Source organism: Dysidea avara, chromosome 4, assembly GCF_963678975.1.
Source record: "Dysidea avara chromosome 4, odDysAvar1.4, whole genome shotgun sequence".
NCBI classification, from domain to species: domain Eukaryota; kingdom Metazoa; phylum Porifera; class Demospongiae; order Dictyoceratida; family Dysideidae; genus Dysidea; species Dysidea avara.
In genome coordinates, this window is record NC_089275.1 from 24,051,631 (window position 1) to 24,074,231 (window position 22,601).

Sequence of the window (22,601 nt, forward strand, 5' to 3'; positions counted from 1 at the left end):
AATAGCAAAGTAATTTGTTAACACCGGTGACAACCTGTCTTCTTCGTGATGAAATCTATTACAAACCATTGCTTTACTCCTTTTAAAGAGCGCCAACACGTGATCTTGTATATCATTAGATGCATCTCTAAATGAAGCGTGCCGTGAAATTCATTGTAGCTTAATACTAGCTACAGGCGAAAGTTGTGGACTGATTTGTACAAGGTTAGTTTTGTTGTTGTGTAAATATAATATACTAAAAATTAGAAGGCTGGCATAGTTTCACGTAATATATTGGCATTGTGTATCAAAACAATCGTCTACTAATGGCGAACAAAATCGTCTTTGTTTAAAGCCCATAGCTTCTAATACTGCGAAGATATAGCTCTTTGTTATCTGCTACTTACGTGTACGATGCTTGGCTTTCGCGTGAGGCTATATTTGGACGTACATGTACAACGGTGGTCCTTAAAGGGTTAATGCTGTTATCCACTTGGCTCCTCTCGAAAATATAGTTAATGCTGTTATCCACTTGGCTCCTCTCGAAAATATAATTTCCTTGCTTAAAACAACTCCTTTGCTTACTTCAAACTTGTGTTAGCAACACTTGCATCAACATATTCAGGTACTAGTCGCAGCTCTTATCTGAGGGCTACTTTTATGACAGCAATTCAAATTTGTGCTGTAGCTACTGTCTGTTTATGTGAGCCATGGCTATTAACCAGTAAAACATGGTAACTGTGTATAAAAATATAAATATAACTCTTTACCTCACTAAGTGAATTGTCTGACAGTTGATGTATCCATCTAATAGTGATATAGATCTTTTTTTTTGTAATCATCCTTGCTAGCTTTTAAAATTTCTTACACTTGTGTATTTGTGAAATAAGTAATGATGAACTGCAAAAGTGGAAAATAGTTATGTATTTAGTACATAAACAATCATGCAATACAATAGTATATTAACAATTATGAATTTAAAAATGAAGTGGGATCCAGCGATAGAAGTAGTGAAACAAGAGATAAACAATGGTAGCTATTATAGCATAGCCCAGTGGGAAATCCCTACGTTGGCATGGTATAGCAATTGTTTTGTGTTCAATACCAAAGTAGGGATTTAATGACTGGTGCCTTTTGACATACCGCAGTACGTAGAATGCATTCTTCATGGATGTACCAGAGTTCTCATTTTGTTCCATTCATCTTTGCTGACAGTGAGCAGTTCTTGATTCGTACTGCTGTGTAATGGGTTGAACATAGCCAACAATGAAGCATAATGGATACTTCACTTTTCAGACAATAATTGACATAACTGGGACGTGTGGCATCATTTCGGTATGTGTGGATTGCAGAGGTGCTTTTTGAACAGTTCTTGATTCAAAATGCTGCATAAAAAAATGGGGTGAACATAGCTGACAATGAAGTGTAATGGATACTTCACTTTTCAGACGATAATTGGGGTGTGCGGTGCCATTTCAGATGTGGTATGCATGGGTTCACAAGTCGTAATAATTATTTACAAATAAAGTTAACAAACAAGTACACAGAAAAATTTGGAATTTTCAACAAGAGTAGGGACCATAGCACATCAATAAAAAGTACTGGAACAAGAAGCTGGAGTAGTGCACAATATTAATTCACTGTAAAACAATAAGATGTGTTATATCCCATTATGTGCTCAAGATACCATAATGGAAATGCACAGTAGGGATATAACACTTCTTATTATTTTACAATATCATGCACTACTCCAGCTTGTTTCAGTACTTTTTATCGATGTGCTATGGTCCGTACTCTAGTTGAAAATTCCAAATTCTGTGTACCTGTATATACATAGGCAGTATGCAAATAATGATATTATAAGTTGAGCATTTAACTATTGTTTGTTTGTCTTTACATGTATTCTACAGTGCTGTTGAAATATTGGAAGAGGATACTAAGACAGCCATTACATTGTAAGATATTATAATTGGATTTAATTAAGTATAGATTAGAGACCTAACACAAAGATCTTCAAGGTTTTAAAGCTGAGGTTTTTCTAACACAACTCCCAAGGGCATGATCTCTAACTGACTTAGATAATGATGATTTATGAGTATAATATTTTAGGTTGAGTCATCGTCATTTTAAAATCATCACACAATGTTAGAAATAAGTGCGGCAGATTGAACGTGTTTTGTGAGCTTCCCTTCCTAAATAACAGGATGTGGTAATTAATGAACTAAAAATAATTAACAAATTATGAACTCAATAGAATTGTATTTTAACTGTATCAATTGATGTAACATGCTAGCAGTTATACTCTTGTGTGACTGCTGAACCGACTGAGTGAAGCTAACGTACCGCACATGTGTTATTATTCTTATTAATTCATATTTCTTTTTAATGCTGTCCCATAGCTTGCGTGAAATGGCTCAGTGTTCTACCCCCCCCCCCCCCCCCCCCATTAACTATGTGTAAATTATATTATTATTAAAAAATTTGGTAAATCATCATAAAGATAGTGTACAATTGCCACCAATGCTGCCACACTAATAAGGCATTGAGGCTGAATATAATTTATAAGTACTGCATAATGTGTATGTATTGATATGATAGGCTGATTGGGGAAGATGATGAAGAACGCAGCAGGGGTGGTCTGCATGTCTACACAAATGTAGAAACATTTACAAGATATGAGTTAAAGCAGCTGTCAAGTGCAGTAGAGGTGGCACTTACAGTAAGTATTTGTAAGTATTTTTGTCTGTTTTTACTGTGGTTCAACATCCACAGTTGTGCAATGAGAATGTGAAGCTTGATATGACCAGGCTACAGGAATTGATTGCTTACCATTTATTAGTTACCCACTCAGTAAGTACACCCACTATGCATTCTCATGCACGCACCATGCACACCACATCAACAGACACTGCTGCACCACATGCAAGCAGCACCCCATCACATACAAGCAGCACTGCATATGAAGAACTGCTTGCAAAAATGGAGCGCCTTAATGCATACTGCCAGTCATTACGAGAAGAGAATGACAGATTGAAATCCAAACTTAATGGAACAACCGAAACTGTAGTTACTTCCAAAAGGTGGCAAGAGTACGCTAATAGTGTGATTGGAGCAGAGAGTAGTAGGGCAACTCCTAAATATGAATACAACTGTGCCCATAGTCTAAATCCGGAGTGGACCGAAGGCTCGTGCAATTGGTCAAAAAAAAGAACAACGCTTCTAGCTTACATAAAGCATTTAAAGGAAAAACATGGCGAAGATATTAGAAAAAAAGCTGAAAAAGATCTGCTACCTGTTCGCTCTACAATTCAACCAGCAGAAAGTGCCCGTCGAGCCCAAGATGTGGCTAAAGAGCAACGCAAAGCTCAACGTGTAGGCGAGAACGAACGGGTAGCCAGAAGGCTAATCATTGTAGATAGAAGGGAAAGTAGCGAAAGTAGTCGGTGTGATTGGCTTTCCAGGAATGCAAATGGGTCCGTTGCACTTAGAAGATCTGCACGGCTAAGGGCTCTTCCTAGACCCAACTATGCAGAATATGACACAGATTCAGACATAGAGTAGTGCTGTGTGATAATCATTATCATTATTGTAAAAATTTCATTATGGCTTTATTATGGTAATAGTAGATTTTTGGATAATACTGTAAACCACACAGGCCAACCTGAAATGAGGTAATGTTACTGTACATTCTAAGAAAAATTCAAACAAGATACTTGGATTTTTTTTGTTTGTTGTGGTACTGACTTCCACTTATAATATAAAACTGTGTAATGAGTGACGTAATGAGACATATACATTATTTTGTTTAGTGTTTGTGTGTGTTAAATCAATTATCATGATATTGCGATAATGAGGTGCATTATTGCAATAATAAAACTTTTCAATATCACACATCCTTAAATACTGAGTGATCTAGCTGCATTGCTATACACATCTTCCCTTTGCTTCTGTATCTGAATATTGCATCAATGCAGCTGGGTCATGGTGCTACATTAAATTTTAGGAACTTAGTCGACAAATTTTGTTCACTATTTTACTTGTTTGTGCATGTTTTGTAAATTAACTAATGTGTGTGTTATTAATTAAGAATGCCTCCAATTTTTTGCTGTGGAATATATAGAAAGGTAATAACTACAGGTGGACCAAGAAAAGCATCTTTGTAATTATATTGTAGCTTATAAAAGTGTTTTTTTTTAATGTAATTTCTTTGGACAAATCACTAGTTGGTTATTACACAATTGATAATAATGTCCCTGGCAGTCCTGTAAGTAGTTATCATGTCAGTAGGATGTATCCTGAATTGCTTTTCTACCTCACTGCTATATACTGTACTGTAGTGGTTATGTTGTCTAATAGTTAATTAAATGGGGTTAGTAGGGATCATGGGAACAGAAAGAGGGAAGTCTCTTACACCTGGCTGTACTTTAACTTTTGTATTAGTTAGCTGTAGGGTAAGCAATTTCACTATATTCATACTTGATTTTTAAATCAGGCATATGAGTGCATGCTTGGTTTATGTGTGTGTACTTGATATGGAAAAGTAACGTGGGCTTTAAAAGCAGATGTTCACTTAATGTGTGTAGCCATCTATACACTCACCACACTCTGTACTTCTCTCATGATGAACAGGTCGGCTTGTTTATACAGCTCACAACTTGCTACACATGTTTACAGTTGGCAAGATTTGTCACAAAAGTTTCCCTCAGATTGACTGCCACAAAACTTGCTTAGCATTCAAACACTTATATTGAAGATCTTCCAAATGGTTACAACTACTCAACAAGTATTTGATATTTTTCATGATGCCACTTATCTATAAGAAAATATGTCAATGTTTTACCAAAATGATAATGGCTGCAGGAAGAGCAATCAATCCTACTTGTGGTCTCCATGTTTCAACCCTCAAGGTTATGTGATGTAATCTTGGATGTTGACATGTGACCTGCCACAATCAACAAACATTCCAATTGTAGTAAATATCAAAGTCCCATATCTCAACTATTGTAAAGATTATCATATGCATAATCTTGATAGTTGTTTTGTGGTTAGCCTATTATTTTAGCTATGCTTTCAGTATTAGCAATGCATTTAATAGTAAAAGTAGATAATTAAACTCTATGCTATGATACACTTCAGCATAGGTATAATAAGCTTTGTATTGAAGTGGTTGCTTTATGCCAGTTTGAAATACAGGTAGTGACTTACATTGTGAACGGCATTCCCATAAGGGCTCTTCAGAAGGGCAGCCATGAGGCTTTGTCAATGGTTTTGTCAAGAGAATTTGTGGGAAGGACACAATTGACAAGCTACAGTATAAAACAATTTAAACCGTAAAAACTTTAGAGTGGGCTTTCCTATGCATTGTACAAGTAAGAGTGTAAACTATGGTTTTATGGTGAAGCCCATGTACATCATACAGTACAATCATACACTACGATAGTAGTGTATAGTAGGGACCACAAAGGAGTAGGCATGTCCCACGGAATAAAATCATCCAAAAAGCAACCTCAATTTTCCCTGATGACGATGAGGCAGTATTGGTTAGGTAAAACTAAGCCCAAACAAGCTTTCAGATCAACCCGAAATGCTTTCAACAAGTTGCTAGTGAATTTTTAAAATTTTTAAATTTTCTAGTGAGTGAGTGAGTGACTGCCTGCCTATGGCTTCAGACAAGCGTAACTCAATAATGGCTAAGGCTATGGGCTTGATTTTTTCACTGTTTGATGTCACTTCAGCTCAACAGGTGCCTTTTGGCATACCGCAGTACAATGCATTCTTCATGGACTTACCAGCATTCTCCTTTGTGTCCCATTCATCTTTGCTGACAGTGAAAAGTGTTGATTTGGTGATTGCATGTAATTGCTTCCCTTGTAATGGAAAATGTCCCAGCTTATTTGTCATAGTGGCTATTTTGAGAGCAGAGGTGCCTTTCAAACAGCTCTTAATTCGTACTGCTGTGTAACGGGTTGAATATAGCGACAACGAAGTGTAATGGTTACTTCACTTTTTAGACAATAATCGATATAACTGTTGCATGTGGCACCATTTCTTTTGGTATGCATGGATTGCAGAGGTGCTTTTCATGATTCAAAATGCTACGTAACGGGTTGAACATAGCTGACAATGAAACGTAATGGATACTTCACTTTTCAGACAATAATTGGGGCGCGTGGCACTATTTCAGATGTGGTATGCATGGGTTCACCAGTCATAATAATTATTTACGAAAAAAGTTAACAAACAAGTACACAGAAAAGTTTGGAATTTTCAGCTAGAGTAGGGACCATAACACATCTATAAAAAGTACTGAAACAAGCTGGAGTAGTGCATGATATTAAATCACAATAAAACAATAAGAGGTGTTATATCCCTACTATGCTCAAGATACCATAATGGAAATGCACAGTAGGGATATAACACATCTTATTGTTTTACTGTGAATTAATATCATGCACTACTCCAGCTTGTTCCAGTACTTTTTATCGATGTGCTATGGTCCATACTTTAAAAATTCCAAATTTTTCTATGTATAGGCCTAATTTTAAGCACTTTTCAGTGCACTATGTCTTCACAATTCATTGCAAAAAGTATACTGAATCTGGATTAAGATGGGTCTACCAGGGGAGGTTTTACTTTGGGTAGGGAGTGTTATTCTCAAGTGTGTAGACCTTACTCAAAAGTCTGATTGGTTTGTAAACTATTTGTCATCATGATGTACAGTGTCTGTTACATACAGGTGGTATTCATATTGCAAGTGTATCTAGAATTGGCCTGAACTTTATACAAGTGTAGTATAAGAAGTAGGAAAGAAATTTAGGAAAACTGAATGAATTGACTTTAATAGGAATACACAGGGCAGGCAGACAGACAGACAGACAGACAGACAGACGGATGGACAGCTGTCACAAAATACATTTAGATTATCTTTTTGATTATAGTGAAGCTTACAAATTACTACTTCTTACTGCTAACAATTTGAGGCTACCACCATTTTTACTTGCAATATGAATATGGCCTGTAGAGTACACACACTTCACCTGATAGTGACATACAGCTTACAGATCAATGTTTGATATTCAGAACTATGCAAAGCTATCTAAATAATGTATACTATTCATTTTATTTCTGTAACATTTTGTTTTAGTGCTTGAATTTGTAGACAACCAGCAGTAGTAAATGTTGAGTGTGCTTTTATGTATTGCTGAATTCTAGCTTAGTGAACCTTAATGTGACATTTGCTATCCAAATACATTCTTCCTGTCAATGTGTTACACGTTTACACATATCATACAGTACAGTAGTACTGTATATTAGGTATCATGAAGGTTTGGGCTTTTCTGATCAAAAATATCACCCTAAAGTAAGCCTCACAATACCTTCATGTTGTCTTGGCAGTATTGGGTACAATCAAGCCCTAAAGTGCCTTCAGTACAACATGAAATGCTTCCAAAAAGTTGCTAAAAATATATTTAGTAGAATTTTCTTCTGACTAACTGACTAATGCCTTCAGACAAAAAGTGTAACTTGATAATGGCTATGGATACGGAGTTGATTTTTTCACTGTTTGATATTGCTTCAGCCTGGCAGGAGCCTTTTGGCATACCGCAGTATGTAGAATACACATATCGTGGACTTACCTTTGTCCTCCTTTGTGTCCAGACTGGATTGATTACAGGAGCACTTCTCTTACTGTTCTCATGTAATGTTGTGTAACAGGTTGGACATAGTTGAAAGTGAAACCACTTCCACTTTTAAGTCGGTATTTGATACTTGGGGTGCATAAATCACTTGTATTTTTTGTAGTGACTGAATTGATTGCAGAGGCATTTCTTCTACTATCCTTCCTTTGTATCACTGTGTAACAGGCTGAACATGGTTAAAAACGAAGCATATTGGCTACTTCATATTCGAGTCAGTAATTGATATTTGGAGTGCATGTCCAGATGAAACATTAACTCTGGGGCCATTCTTTCTTTGCACAGGTTCACAAGTCATAATAATTTTATTCTTTATTAGCTATAATTGCTTATACAACTTCACTACGAACAGGAACTCAAACAGAATCCCACTCACTAGAATATATTCTTTGTGCTCAGTTGATGTCGTCCTCATAATAGGATATAGTTTATTGGTGCTCTGTGTATCATATCCATACTGCTGGTTATCAACAAAACAATAGTTTTTGTCCAATAGAGTACATTCAGTGCCCTCAAACACAAAAACAAAAACAGAAGTACAACAAGTAGTATATATCATGTTTAGATGGCTTTGCATTGCTTTGGATTTCATAGAGTTTTGCGTTTAAGGCAACCTTAGGGTTTTTCCAAAGAAATTATGTGGAAGAAAAGAACAATATTAAGCTACAATGGTTGCTTAGATGCTTCTCTGTGGGAAACTTTGGCTATACCTTTCATTGTAGATTCCACAGTAATAAATTGTTGTGTATTTGTAATTAATAACACATACAAAAAAATAAAATTACAAAACATGTATAATATAGAAAATATAGTTATCAAATAAATGTACTAGGTTCCTGATATGTAGCACATTTCTGACTAAGGATGTATGAATAATGAAAATTTTTATTATTGAGTTATCACAATAACTGGTTAAACACACAAGTACCAGTGTGTTGGAGTGTCAAATGCTGCGCTGGGTGGAGTGGCTCTGTTATTATGTTATAATGTGGCAAGTTATCCTCCAGTAGTAACTGAAATTATCACTTAGATTGGTTCATGACACCATAACAACCAAATGGTATTGTTTACTAATGGATCAAATGGATATGTTAGTACAAAAGCACACCGTGTCATGGGTTGGTGGAGTGGCATCGCATGGCAAACAAGGGCTAAAACCTGGAGGAGATTAATATGGCGATTGACCTGTTTTAAATAAATGTCCAGTCTGTGTTCATTTTTCAGTTGTTTCAGTGATCAGTCCCAGCAGTGTATAGTGAAGAATCAACCTCCTTCAATAACTTCTGGCTCCATTGTTCTAGCATACAGGATCTGCAAAGGAATTCAAACAGGAACTTTAATATCCATAAACTGCTATACACTCCCACACACTGGGATATAAAATAGTTATACTCATTATACTTGGATGATATCATTGTTATTATTTACGCTCATCCTCAACTTGACCTCAGAATTGTAAAATAACAATGATATCATCCTCGTAACAGGATATAGCCATAAGTATATGTCTCAGTAAATTTATCACTGTGTCACTCATTATGTAATTGTGTTTACTTTATAGCTAGAAAGCTAGTATCACGACAAAGAATTAAAAGCATTTCTGTTAGAATTTTATCTGGAGTTGTAATATTAACTCATTTAATGTTGGCCACCTATAGTTTACAGTGAGATCCAAAAGTTTACTATTATCACAGTAGTGCAATAATGAAATTTTCACATTAATGATGATAATTTTTCATGATTGTTGAGTTTCGCACAGCACTATTTCTGATTTCTGTGTCATGTTGACTTTTGCACAGCACCATCTGAATTCTGTGTCGTAACAACACCGACTACTTGAACTTCCCATATATTTGTTCTTCCCATGTATGCGTCCATGCACTTGCCCGGTCTTGTGTCTTTGTTTTAACTACTTGCAAGTTGTAAATGTTTAGGTAGTTTTCATGTCTGGCTCGCTCCTTCATTATTAGCTTATTTAATTGTTTCACTAATGGAATTGATCCACAGATTCTGTTGTTCAGATGAATTATAGGTACCCATAGTTCTTTTATTTTAAGTGTTCTTTTCTTTGCAATGAAAGGCAGCATGCATACTGTGTTTATCTGTTTAGACTCAGGTTGAGATGCCCAGCCATTTATTGACATTGCTTTACAAATTAAGCTATTATTATAATTTTGTGCAATCCTTATATTAAAGCAGCACCCCCTGGCTTTGACCTGATGTTTATTTTAATCTGGCTTTAATACAGATAAATACAGTTATGATATCAGTACACTGTTCACATGTCATACACATGGCATATGTTGTGTATTGATATTGTACAACACAGACACAATCATGTTCATATTTACACACACAAAAAGCACATTTGTAGCTACATCAGAAGTTCTTTTGCAAGGTACATCAAGAGTTAATGTTTTGAGATAACGATACTTCAACTCATTAGCTCTTGAATACAATGCACGCACTGCTGCTATATAATGCAAGTCTTCCTTGGTAAAAGACTTTTGCAGCTTGTTAATGTCCATGTTTATGCAGTTAAAATAAGATAGTAGGTTTCCTTAAAATTTAAAAGCAATGCAAGTTTTTTACAGAATTGTAATATACGGTATGCTTCTGCAAACATACACACATAGTGAATTGCTAGAAACTTTTGTAGGAAAATTGTGTGTAGTGTTTGTTTATGGATTTATAGGACTGAAAATGGACAATTACAGTCTTCTCAACTTCTGTTTGAACACTTGTGTATAGTGTGTAGCTCACGATAGGCTGTTTATATTCCTATCTTGTGATATCCATGACACATAAGTGTTTTAATTGGAAGTTGAAAAGTGCATTCCTTTTGCTTTTATTAAATTTGTTCCATACTTTGTCCATTGATATTTTTAGCAATACAGTATTGTGTGTATACACATTATGCATGCACACCACAAAAAGCATCGTGCACACGACTATGCATGCACCCACACCAAAGCTTAGGGGTGTACTTTTGCTGAATGGGTCACAGATAGACTTGTGCAATCACTACGCAAGTTTGGCATACAAGCTCCATATACAAGCTCCATATACTTCCTGAACAAGTGACAGCTGCTACATCTCTGGCTCTCAAAATAAGTCTTGCTGATTGACCACCCCTATCAAGTAAGTTGTATGTTTATTGAAGTACTGTGATTGTGTCTATTTTATGACTGGATCTGCAAGAACCCCACTTGAGTTTAATAGAATACATTTAATGCAATGGGTATGTTTCAATTACTGGAATTCCTGTTTTTATGAACTATAGTGCTATTAGGGTCTCATCGTGTTTGTCGCTTAACTTTTTTATTGATGCTTTAAATGAGATGTACCATTCTCCCTTTTTTTGTTGTACAATTCTGTTGCTACTATTTTGTAATGTTGTACAAATGTGGGTACTAAACTAGCTTCCTGGTTCCTATTGTTAAAATTTCTGTTAATTATATCCAAATATAGTCAAAAATTCTGAAATTCTTGTGCAAATAGTTACATCAGTGTAATACTACTAATTAGCAGACATTTTGTATATTTTCTTTGTAGAATTTACCAACTTCCCCAGTGTTAGCTTAGAAGCTCTTAGTCTGTGCATCAATTGGCAAGGCCAGGCCTCCCACATCCAACATTCCTGACTATGGTGACTCGTGATATTGGATGATCTAAAAGTATGTTATCAATGTAACTAATACACATGATCTACAATTATATTCTCCATTACAAAACTTACGTGGATCTTAGTGTTGCTTTGTGTGGTGCATTTGAAATTCGATGACGGTGTATCTAGTAATGGGCTCAAAGATGCCACTGTGGGTCCTACTAAAGAACATACCATATATGCAAGAAAATTTTGACATCAAAAAAATTTGACGAATCGGTTTAATTCGTCAAATGTAAATTCGTCAATTGTTTATAAGTGCCCTTAAAAGTACAGGTTTTGCCTACAATTTCTTCATTTTCGTCAACATTTTATTTGTCAATCCTGCTGAAGTCTGAACTCGTCAAATTTTTTGACGTCAAATTTCCTTGCGTACGGTACCAGAAGTAGTATAATACTAATGCTGTCATATAGGGGTACAGCATATACTGGATTATATGGCCTGGGTGAATTTATTCTTTCAAGTGACCTTCAATCCTGTCTTCTACTAAACAAGACCAGCAACCAGTGTTTATATATGTGATCAACTTCATCTTTCAGTGTTGTACTCTCCTCTCAGCATATTTACATATTCAAGCTTCTATAAAAGATTGTCTATAAAACATACTTCATCATTTATAACGCTGCACAGATTGTTACTAGCTAGGTGTTCATTTGAGACTTGGCTTTAATTTTATGACCAAGGCCATTGACACCGATCGTCAGTGTCAAGAAGTGCCATCTAAAACTTTATGGTAATAAGAATAGTGGAGAACTCTTGGTAATAACTCTTTAAATAGCCTTTACTCACCTGGAAAATGTCATTCTAGAGCTCAAGCTGAAAGCCCACTGAAATTGTACTGTACCATGCATTCTTGTGTTATAGCTTTGCATTCTTATCCTCGTTGGTAAGTTTAACACCATCAACTGCACCAAGTTACAGCAAGCTTGAACACATTGGATGTGATTCTGTATGCACAGCTTTTCTCCAGTTTGGTGGTCCCCATCCAGCTCCTTCATTACAGCATAGATCACCTGGCCTTTAATTTGCAATAAATTATTACAACCTAAAAATTACTTCTAGAACTCAAGGGTATCCTGTAACCTTAATGGCAATATAGTACTGTATATAGTATGAATTGTTACAGCTTGAGTGTGTTTATCTATTTCTCTAGTACTGACAAATTGAACAGTTAGCCACTGAAGGCCACCACAGTCAATTAGCTCCCACTCTTAAGGTAATTTAAAGGTAATTTGTATTTTACTTGCATTTTATTAATTTTATAGGTGGTGGTTTCCATAGTGACAGTGTAGCCACCTGTATGATGTAAGTCAACTAGGTGTTGTAATATTAATATTATTTACAGCAGTTTCCTCTAATAGCCCACTTAGAATATTATGTATACTTTCTTCTAGAACAAACTGATTACCATGGTTTACCATGGTTCGTTAGATGCCACCACCACCATCAGTGCTACTGGCTACCATTAAGTGATCAACATCACTACTGCCACCGTCAGTAAGCCAGTTATTAAGGTAGTACATTGAATTGTTTTAATGTGAATTCATTCATCTAGGATTATGCAATGGTATTTGTGCTATTAAACCATGGGTAAAACGTAAGTTGAAGTACACACATGCACGCAAACACACACATGCAAAAGCAAACCAAAGTTTGTGACAGTCGTACAAGACATGGCTATTGTAACCCAGTGGGATGCCTGTGCACCACTCTGGCACCTGAGCTTTGTGCAGGCAAATCCTCCGAGGCAGGGATAGAAGCCCGCAGGAGAACTATCCAGATTTCATGGAGAGAGATTGCTGAAGCTGAAGTTCCACAACAACTCCAACACTGCTAAATGAGCCAAGGATAGTTGGTCCCATCATGTACTCATTGTTGACATTACAACTGGGCGGGCTGCTTCCCTTTCAAATGCAAACAATTTGGTAAACAATTTTTATACATAAATTATTACAACTCAAAAATTATTTCTGGAACTCAAGCGTATCCCATAACCTCAATGGCACTATTTTGTTTGTGGGATCACTCTACTATAGTACCGTATAGTGTTAATTGTTACAGCTTGAGTGTGTTTATCTATTTTCTCTAGTACTGACTAATTGAACAGTTAGCTACTGAAGGCCACCACAGTCAATTAGCTCCAACTCCTAAGGTAATTTAAAGGTATAATTTGTATTTTACTTCCATTTTATTAACTTTCCAGGCTAATAAAATGGTGGTTCCATATTAACAGTATAGCCACCAGTATGATGTAAGTCAATTAGGTGTTGTAATATTAATATTACTTGCAGTAGTTTCCTAGTAGCCTAGTTAGAATAGTATGTATACTGATGTTTGTTTCTTCTAGGACAAATTTACTACCATGGTTCATATGCCACTACCATTATATGATCAGCACCACCACTGCCACTGCCAGTAAGCCAATTATTAAGTTAGTGCATTTGTAATGTAAATTAATTTTTGTCACTCATCACAATGGCAAAGAATGTTGTATTCATATAGCCAGTTGATCAGGTTTTGAGTGCCTATTGTACATTGCTTAGTTACCAATAGTGGACTTTTGATGGCTCTTACCCTTCCAACCCACCCATATATTATACGCCATTTTTAATTTCTTTTTGGGTACAGAAAAGGTTGTGACTAGGTTACTTATTTATTGTAGTTTGTTTATCAAGGCTTAATAGCACAAGTGCTGAAAGTTGAGTCTGTAGGACACATGGTCCTACAGCCTGATTAAAATGTTATATTCAGTAGGTTTGAAAAGTTGCTAAAAAGTGTTAGGACTCCTATATTCACTCCCAAACAGGCTGGGCTGATGGTACAGAATCAATACAGTGTATTATAAGTTTTGTAAAATGTAAAACCTTGTGATTTTCTTTTGTCCGCCAACCTGTTTTGCATGCTGATTTGCCGAACTTAATCTCACCAAACTTTCATTGTTTACAATATTATTGATTGTAATGGTTGGACAGTATCACAACAGCTGGTACAGATCTGCCACTGTTGGGAACTGATGCTGTGTGCTGCAATGGACAAATTTCATAATAATGAAAAATCGATTGTTGCCCCTAGCAATCTAAATTTTACATTATTTATAGGTGTCAATGTCTTAAGTCACCTCTCCAAGTTTTAAAAGGATAGCATATACAAGTCATGAGATATGACATTTTGAAGTTGCAATTTTCCCATACATTGTCAATGAGAGGGGCAACAGTTGCCCCTTCTTGGTAATCACAGAAATCATGGGATTCAAAGAATGTCATATCTTATGACCTATATACACTATCCATTTATAACTTGGAGAAATTATTGTTGATATTCACACTTACAAATTATGTAAAATTGAGATATACATACTTTTGAATTTTTGGTTTTTGCATACGTTGAAGTACCTCATTTTTGTGATTACCCAGAAGGGGCAACTGTAGCCCTCTCCCATAGATATGTATGGGAAAACCATAAATTTCAAAATGTCATATCTTATGACATATATATGCTATCATTTAAAAATTTGGAAAAGTTACTTTAGACATTATCACCTAAAAATAATGGGAAATTCAGGTTGCTAGGGGCAACGGTTATTTCTATATGCTATAAAGCCTTATTATGGAATTTGTCTATTCTAGCGTACATGATCCAGCCAGTAGCATGGAATATAACTACAGTTATGGTTTCGTAGCTTGTGCAAGTTCACATGCTTTCTGAGAAGGCCATAAAACCAGTCCTGTAGGTTGAAAAGTTTAAACAAAACATAAAGCCCTTCATGTTTAATATTCTTGTGTGACTGCATTATAGACACAGGTAAGCCAGCTCACCATACATTGCTCACATAATGCTACCATGTTTTCCACTGCACTATACAGCAAATGCTGTAGGCTCTCTGTGCACTTCTGGAACATAGCAATATTGTACACTAAATTCATAAGGTCCTGTAGAAACATTTTAATGTATTTCCTCTCAGTGATAATTGCTTTGATAAAACATTTTCACTTGAAGAAAGTACTAGAATTTCAATAAAATTTCTTCATGAATGGTAACAGAGAACTTCTACCATTAGGGTTAACTTTTTAAATGAATCTTGATAGAGAATCCAATAGAGAAGACATTCAAAAATCTCAGAACAAAGCTCAAGTATGTAAGCTTTAAAACTACCTTGTGGGAATCTTACCTGTGCGCAATTTCCTGCAAGATGTTTTCCAGTCATGCAATACTTTTGCCTAGCATTTTTATGTGTTGGTTTAAGGGTATACTGCTGAATTCTACATCATTTTTTACGAACTTTTATTCTGTTACAGATCACATCTACTGATACAGTATAGTCAAGAGTCCATAATATTATGGACTCTTGGTATAGTGGAGAGTTAGTCCCGGCCACTATTATTCAACCTGCCACCATGCAGAGAGTGTAGCCACTATACCACATGATAGATTATTTAAAGGGGATGCTACCAATATAATGTTCATCTACTACACAAGGTATTGTATAAGCCTGCCATTACATGAGCTATATATTTGTCTTGACAATGTGGAAGTAGCATTACTGTAATGGTGCTTGTCGTGTCGTGGCAACGATGGCAGTCCATTTTCTAGCAAAGTATAAAGCACCAATACCTGGCCTTGGCACTCCACCCAAGTTAACTCACTAGTATAGGTGGTGAAGGACATGTACTTAGTCTTTAATCTAGCAAGGAACTAGTTCATAGTGATAACTGATCAACTAGCACATGATCAACCACCGAGTTTCTTAGCATTTAGTACTAAGAGACTTGTGTTGGAGTCTCTTTGTGATATAGAAGCTTCTATTTTAATTGAACTTCAAAGCATTGCTAACATACCACCATTTTCTAAGCAATATTAATACTGGGACCCCCCAAAAATGACGTGCGCCTATAATATCTTACTTGTGTGCAATTTCCTGCAAGATGTTCCAGTCTTGCAATGCTTTTTCCTTCAGTGGTGTGTACCAACTTTTATTCTGTTACAGGTCACATCTACTGATACAGTGTAGTGCCAGCCAAGGAATTGGCCACTACTGCATAAAAGATTGCAGGGCCAGACCAGAGAGTGCAGCCACTATTCCAAATAACAGATTGGAATTGCAATGTTTATCTACTACACAAGGTATAGTATAGGCCTGCCTTCACATGAGCCATATATGTATCCTAAATATGTTAGACAAATATATGCCAAAGGGCAGAAGAATATAATGCCACTACCTTCACATTTAAATCACACCCTAGATACATGTGTTTATTGTTTAATTATGTATATACTTGGAAATTTTAAGTTGGATTACGGATCAAAGAATAGTCCATAAGTTGTGTATCTGCAGGTATAGACAACTTCTCTTGTTTTGATATTCCTAGTTTCACTTTTTTTTTATTCTTTGATCCCTATTCCAACTTAAAAATTTTACTTCTTCCTGTTTGTTTACTTTTTATAACTGACTAATGAACCTGTGCATACCACATCAAAAGAAAGAATGGCTCCAGGCATGCTGTAATTGTGCATCTGAACACATACCCCAGTGTGATATCTATGTTTTTCCCATCAGACAATGATACAAATAATGAACAGTACAAGAAGTGTCTCTGCAATCACTACAGAAAATATGAGTGATATGAGTAATAGCTACCACCACAGCCACAGCAAAGCTGTATTACAATACTGCGAATTGACATTGTCAGCAAAAGAATTGAAATACAAAGGAGGACTAAGGTAAGTACACAATACATGTTCAGTTAGAAAAAGCACACATCTCGGGACAAAACAACATCAAACAGTGAAAAGCTCAAGCCCGTAGCTTTATGCGTTGTCAAGTTATGCTTGGGTGAAGTTAAATACTAAGAAAAGAGACTTCTGAAGTACTTGTTGGAAGGTTGCTCTGAATGCATTTTTGGACTTAATTATGTTTGACCAAAAGTGCTGCCAAGCTGTTTTGAAGGAAAACTGAGGCTGTTATTCAGGTGAATTTGAAGGGAAAGAAAGCCCAAGACTGCATGATAATACAGTACTACCATACTATATGATGTTGACATTTTAAAGATTCCGTCATTTGTTAATTCAATAGGGGCGGTGGACAGGGATGGAGGGAAGTGTGAGAGATTATCTACTAAATGAAAGAGAAAGCTTAGGGATAAAATATGCCAAATTGTGGGCTATTTAGGTCTCAAAGCTAGCTAAATGAAAAGACATTTATAGTACAGGTCTTTATTCAACACCACGGAGCTGTCCAGCTACATGCATACAGCCATCTCCAGGTTGGCCAGAGCTCCATCAAGGTCCCAGACCATTCAAATCTGTTAACAGTAAAAGTTGATAAGCATCATTGGCTCTTTACCATTCACACAGCCCTGTCTGTCTCTTCATTTGATCAGGGAAGTTTGGATTACTTGTTACATGATGAGAAGAAACCCATGCATATTGGCTAGCTGTTTGGGGTAGTGCTAAAAGCTGGAACATATATGGAACAGAATGGAACCAATTGGGATGAACAGATTTTGTACCTTTTCAAACTGCCACATAGCAACTAGAACTATGCTATAGTTTGTTTCCTTCTATGTATAGGCGTGCTAGAGATCGTGCTATTGGAGTTTCTATTTAATGTTCACCATGTGACATTGTGTTCTTACCAATCCATCAAATTCTGTAATCCTGATGTGGAATTACAAGTATCATTCTAAAAGGTAAACTACTGTAGCACTTTCATGTTATAGTTGTGTCCAAGTCTTTAGTAATTAACAGTGAGTATGGTTTTCTGATGTCTGCTAGCATTGGCAACAATTTATGAGAGACTGTGAGTCATATGCTTGCAGTACGTGCTTACAAAATAATAGTTTAGTAGGTTAAATGATAGTTTTTCAGTGTAGGTGATTGCAGGGAATTAAATAAAAACTTCAAACAAGCGATTTCTAGCATGCCTATACAGTAGAAGAAAATAACTCCAGTTCACTTTGTGATAGTAATTAAGAAACAGTGTACAATCTGCAAAAAATGATTTATTAACTTGGCATGTGTCTTGTTCCATTCCGTTCCAGCTTTTAGCACTTCCCAACAGTTGGGTTTGGATTCTAATGAATCATAATGCATTCTAATGATTGACACTGTCATGCCTGACAAAATAGATGTGGTATGTTGGATCGCTGTTGATGATGGAGGTAAGTTAGTTTAAGTTACATTATTCATCATAACTCTGGTTCTGAAGGTGGTATCAAAATTGTTCGACCACCATTACACACGCACAACACTCCTCAATCGATGATAACAAAATATAGTCGAAGCTAAAGTGTTTACAGGTTGCAAATTTACAACAAACGATGCAACTTACACAATACAAAATCCATTGGAGAGCAAATCACGAATTTCGCATTCTAATTAAATCGTGGCATCATGTCGTTACCATGGTGATTACAAATTTTGTTTGGGAGGAATCAGATAGAGCAATTCAGTTGTATTTGATCATGTCTAGTGCTTGCGATTATTGAAAATACAGAATGATGTAAAATGTAGGGAGTTTGTATTGGAGAAATTGAAAAAGTGATCAATCCATCCTGAGACCTTTCAGTCCATTTCATGACCTAAGGGCAGAAAACAAACAAAGGACACTGGTAATGTACAATATTGCTGATAAAATGATTACTGGCTGTAAATTTGATTTTGCAAATCCCAATAGCATGTTTTGATATGTCTCTAACTCAGAAGAATCTGAAGAGAAGTTTTGGCTGATACCTGGGAATTTGATCATTGTAACACACAAGTTACCTCACCTGCAATAAGTTTTGATTATATATCTTTACACCTAATTTTCTGGAAGCTTCAAAACCATCAGATATCTACTGCCACAAATACAATCCTTCAGAATGAACTCCAGCTTCTTTACCAAGCATTGTTAATGTTGCTAGTAAACTGATGGCTAAACTGCCTTTTTTCAGATCTACAGATGAATCAGAATAGTCATTCCAGCATCCTTTGGATGTCCTTGATTAATTACACAGTGCCCACTAATTTATGGGACACAGAAGTTTGTCAGAGAGCTCAGGAGTCAGTATAGTATCATCAATTGGCAGACAATATAGTGCACAACTGTGCCAAATGTTGTAAAAACAGATACCAACCTCTAGAGGCACTGAGCGTGTAATTACTACTTTAGCTGTCTGTTAATTAAGACTTGAATCTCCTAAGCTAACAGATAATTGCTTTCAATGGTGTCAGCAGAATTAGGGGTGAACTTGCCAAAGTGATTAGCCATTCCTAGGATGTATTTGTTAAAAGTGGTGATTGTATACAATAGTGTATTTGTGACTGAATTTTGGAAAACCGTATAATAGTACTTTAATGTTTTGTACTCAACTAACCTTGAACATATCTTGGGCAGAAACATTAGCTCCTTCGGTACTTGCCTCCCGGTGGTTTGGTAAATGTACCCAGTCCCGGTTGCCACACTGGGTCAAAATATTTTGTTCTGTCCTAATAAAACTATTTTAGTTTGCTTATTGGCCTACAGGGGTCTTATATTATTTCTCTATTTCCAGTGAGCCGATACTTGGGTAGAGAAGGAATTTGGTGCTCGAGGTATTCTATGCTCCAAATGCCTTCCAGCAATAAACAGATCCTGACTTAACACTGGTGGCAACCATCCTAGAGACCAGGTACAATCACATTCCTTCTATCAGGAATGGAGATGCTGCATAAGCAACCAGAGTTAATTTTTTTTATTGCTCTGCTTCAAAGATGAGGGGCAACAGTTGCTGGAGAGCAGCATGTTACATTCCTCGAAACAAGGAGCTGACACTAACTAGTCTATGACTGAGCAGTGTGTCTCCACTCCTCTTGAGGGAGTTGGCATGGAAACCAGGCACTCCCGTATGCTGGAGGAGTTAACATCGACCCATGACCGAGTCAACTGCCAGGCACTCCCATGTTCTGGAGGAGTTGACATTGACCCATGACAGAGTCGAATGTCAGGCACTCCCACGTCTATTGAGGAGTTGACATTGACCCATGGCAGGGTTGAATGCCAGGCACTCCCACGTTTTTGAGGAGTTGACATTGACCCATGACAGAGTCGAATGCCAGGCACTCCCATGTCTATTGAGGAGTTGACATTGACCCATGACAGGGTTGAATGCCAGGCATTCCCACGTTTTTGAGGAGTCGATATTGACCCATGACAGAGCTGAATTCCGGGCACTCCCATGTCTCTGGGGAGCTGACAAAGGCCAATAGAAGTATTGCCTGTCAACGTTCCCATGTAGAATAACAGCATAATTTGATTCGCCTGCCTTGGACTAATGATACGATACAACAACAGCAACTGATAATAAAAATGCAGCATACATCATTAAAATTATATGCCTTAACAGTGCACTGTGACTATACGTGCAAGCAATAAAGTACTGCAGCAATTAATGTCACCTCAATATCTGGTGCACGTTTATTTATTTGTTAGTATGTGGTAATATTATCAGTGAAACTACAGATAGTGGTGAGCATCAGTGACCACTAGGTCAGCATTTGTATATTGGGGAATGGGAGAGGAGGGTTGCACTTGATTGCCACTCAAAATACAACTGACTGTTGTCACGTGTTACTGCACATGCGCTAGTGTTCTTAACCCTATTACTCCAAATATTGTCTCGCGTCCTTGGTGGCAGCTGTCGACTTCAACATTAACTTTGTCTAAAGGTATTTAAACTACATTTTGTAATAAAACACATTTAAAAACTATGGGTAAAAAATGCAAGCTCCAGAAAAAAATTATGCAAGTTTTTATTGCCTTGCTGGTGGGCGAATTAAGCCTCCAATGGATGGCATCATCATGTTCGCCTGTTCATAGGGAGTACAAAAATCTTTGTTTGATCTCCATACACGAAAGGATTTCAAAGTTACAGACGTTTGTTTACATTGCGGTGATGAAAGAATTTACCAACAATTGTTTTTCAGTGAATTTTCCTTCCTTCTCGAACACAGAAGCATGCCTGGGAAAAAACTATACCTTGGTGGATGCACAAATTCATGGTGAACACAATGACCAAAGATCCAATTCCATACATCGTTTTATCATTAAGTTATGATGGTTTATGTAAGCACCTGTAGATTCTTTTCTCGATAGCTTCTGTACATATCAATTTATCTGCTCGTCCAGCTGCCTAGTGCTGTATTTCTACCGCTGCTTAACTTGTGAAGCTGAAACTTAGCTAGTCCATTCCTCTGTCCCTGTAGAAAACATGGAACAAATAAGTCCATTTTGAAAATTGTGCGGATATCAACGGATTTCTAAAATTAGGTCACATTTTGTTATTGACGCTATATAACCCGAGTGGTTTCAGTCAAACATTTACAGCCATTCATAATAGCTGTATTCCATGGTACAGCGCAAGTCATAGCTATCCTCTTAGTATATAACACTCCAATAGTTGGCGTATATACCAGTTTATTTTGCAGTTACACACATAATCTTAACCTGTTTATACCAGTGATGCAGCACTACTAGTATTGTGGTTATTTCAGCAGACTTTGAAGTTTGCGGTGGCAAAAAATCTAGTTGTGTTGTTTATTTATGTAACCATTTTAATGCTGAACACTTCAGTAATTTACATTTTGTGGTTAACACCTGCTAAATACAAAGTGCTTTGACACATTATACAACTCTTCCATGATGGCATGTTTTGATGTACAATGTTTAGTGACAGCCATTATATTATTGCGTAATACTAAATGTTACAGTTTATTTTTATCTATTTCTAGAACTGTAAAATATTTGGAATTTCCCTGAGAACCACCATGATAATTCATTACCTCTAACTATACTAAGGTAATTTAAACTACACTTTACACTTTACATTTTGTATTTTATCAACTTTCTAGGTTAATTATGAATGTGAAACAATGGCCGGACAGTGTAGCCACTTCAACAATGTAAGTCAATTAGGTGTTGTAATATGAATACTACTTGCTGCAGTTTCCAAGTGAACTACTTAGAATAGTAGCAGTGTATACTGTTGTTTGTTTCTTTTTTTCTTCTAGATTACCATGGATGATATAAATACAGCATGCCACCATTATGTGATCAGTTGCAATTGTTAAGGTAAAATATAAAGCGTGAATTATTTCTGTCACCTACCCACATTATTCACAAAACTAAAGCCCATTTTGCACATCTCTGCCTGTCAGCATGCAGAGATGAGCAAAATTTCATCAAAGGAATCTGGTGATTTCTGGGAAGTCTGAAATGCATTGACAAGAAATGGAGGTAGAA

The 22,601-nt window shown here is 36.4% G+C and overlaps 1 long non-coding RNA gene across 1 annotated transcript; it reads left to right on the forward strand.

Moving 5' to 3' along the window:
* The first annotated feature begins 16,346 nt into the window (after positions 1 to 16,346).
* Positions 16,347 to 22,248, forward strand: LOC136253225 (uncharacterized). Its single transcript, XR_010700012.1, has 3 exons — positions 16,347 to 16,465; positions 22,091 to 22,157; positions 22,211 to 22,248. It is a non-coding gene; the product is annotated as an uncharacterized lncRNA (long non-coding RNA).
* The last annotated feature ends 353 nt before the right edge of the window (positions 22,249 to 22,601 follow it).